The following is a 2,571-nucleotide window of genomic DNA, read 5'->3' as shown; positions in this document are numbered from 1 at the left end:
GCCTCGCATAGTTTCTTCTTTAGCTTCTCGAATGCTTCTTTATGCTTCTCACTCCAAGCATAAGCAGCTCCTTTGTGGGTCAAAGCTGTCAATGGAGTAGCAATCGAAGAAAAGCCTTGGATAAACCTTCAGTAATATCCGGCTAATCCTAAAAAGCTTCGAATCTCCGTGGGACTTTTCGGTTGTTCCCACTTCATTACAGCTTCAATCTTTGCTGGATCAACCATTATCCCTTCCTGGTTGACCACGTGACCCAAGAATTGGACTTCACGAATCCAAAAATCACATTTGGAGAACTTAGCATATAGCTTCTCCTTCTTCAAAACTTCTAACACTTCTCGCAAGTGTCTGCCATGCTCCTCCTGGCTTTTTGAGTAAATCAGAATGTCGTCGATGAACACTATCACGGATTTATCAAGGAACGGATTACAAACCCTATTCATTAAATCCATGAATGCTGCCGGAGCATTGGTTAGTCCAAACGACATAATCAAGAACTCGTAGTGTCCATATCTAGTTCTGAACGCAGTCTTCTCTATATCCTGCTCTCTTACTTTCAGCTGATGATATCCTGACCTAAGATCGATCTTCGAGAAATAGCTCGAACCTTGCAATTGATCAAATAGGTCATCAATCCTTGGCAACGGATATCTATTCTTTATTGTTGCCTTGTTCAGCTCTCTGTAATCAATGCACATTCTCATACTTCCATCTTTCTTCTTCACGAATAACACCGGAGCTCCCCAGGGCGATGAACTAGGTCTAATGTAACCTTTTTCCAACAACTCTTGAAGTTGCATCATCAGCTCCTTCATCTCCGTTGGTGCTAATCGATAAGGTGCTTTTGCTATTGGCGTGGTTCCTGGTAACAAGTCAATATGGAATTCCACTTGTCGATCAGGTGGTAATCCAGGAAGATCTTCGGGAAATACTTCTGGATAATCACACACCACAGGAATACTCTGCATCACCTTCTTCTCCTTCTTAGCATCAATCACGAATGCTAAATATGATGTACATCCCTTGGTCAAACACTTTCTGGCTTTCATTAGGGAAATGATTCCAGAATTCACTCGGCGTTTGTCCCCATACACCATAAATGATTCCTTCCCAGGCGGGTTTATTTTAACAATCTTCTTTTTGCATAAAATTTCGGCATCATTGGCGCTGAGCCAATCCATTCCCAACACGATGTCGAAATCATTAAGTTCGATAGGCAATAATTCCTCGTGGAACTTATTCCCATTCAAGTCGATTAAGATGTTTTTCATACGATGGCTAACAGGTACAAACTTGCCACTAGCAACTTCGACTAATAAAGCATTATCTAGTCTATCAACAGGCAAAGCTAGTTTTCTACCAAATTCATGCGATATAAAGGAGTAGTTGGCTCCAGAATCAAATAAAATTTGGGCAGGCAAATTGTTAACGAGAAAGGTACCTGAAGCGACATCAGCTTCATCCTTAGCAGCTTCCAGTGTCATCTGGAATGCTCTCACCTTCGGCTTTGGTGGAATGTTGGGCTTAGCTGCCTCCTTCTTCTTCGGACAGTCTTTCAAAATATGCCCCTCTTCATTACAACCAAAACACATCCTTTTGTTGTTCGGACATTCATTGGCAAAATGTCCAACCTTTCCACACTTGTAGCAAGTTACATCCTCGCTACATTTCCCGAAGTGCTTTTTCTTACACTTTTCACACCACTTCGCTTCCCCTCCTTTACCCCCACCAAACCTTTTCGAATCAGATTTCGAAAATTTGCTTTTCTTACCGGAACCAGATGTTCCCTCAAACTTCCTCTTCTCACCAACCTCAACCTTGTTGGTGGTTCTCCCCTTTATCATGTTCTCAACAGACTTGGCAGCCCAGATAGCTGCCTCTAAAGTATGTGCCTGACGTACTGGCACCTCATACTCCCATGGGAGTCCCTTCGCATACCGGTCCACCTTCGTCAGCTCGTCTGGAATGATACGCAAGGCAAACTCCATCTTATCGGTGAAGTTATTGGTGTATTCATCAACTGACATACTGCCCTTAGTCAATGTCAGGAACTTGTTCTCCAACTCCAACAGATTTTGAGCCGAGCAGAACTTGCGCTTAAACTGCACCAAGAACTCTGCCCATGACAATTGCAGTGGCTCATTAGGGCTCAAAGTCTTCCCTAGAGTGTTCCACCAACGAACGGCTCCACCTCGGAATTGACGCACAGCATAGATGGTTTGCAACTTACCTCTGCAGCCACACGTCATGAAGGCTAGCTCCATTTCGGAGATCCAATCCATAACCCCAATCGGATCCTCCTTTCCATTGAAGGTTGATGGTTTGCAAGTCAAAAAGTCTTTGTACTTGCATCCCATTCCATCATTCCTTCCATCGCGGTTATCTTGCCTAACTATCGGTGGGTTGGCTTGACCAACTGATCCACTGAAGTTTCCACCTTCCGAGTGCCCTTCATTTAATTCAGGCTCTTCCACACGAATCGACAGTTCTTCACGATTTTGTTGAAGCAACCGTCTAGTTTCCTCCATCTGACGATCCAACATCGTCTGAATCATCAATTGCACACCAGCC

The sequence above is a fragment of the Lactuca saligna genome, chromosome 1 (assembly GCF_052625555.1).
Source record: "Lactuca saligna cultivar CGN05327 chromosome 1, ASM5262555v1, whole genome shotgun sequence".
Classification (NCBI taxonomy): domain Eukaryota; kingdom Viridiplantae; phylum Streptophyta; class Magnoliopsida; order Asterales; family Asteraceae; genus Lactuca; species Lactuca saligna.
This window is presented reverse-complemented; position numbering follows the sequence as displayed.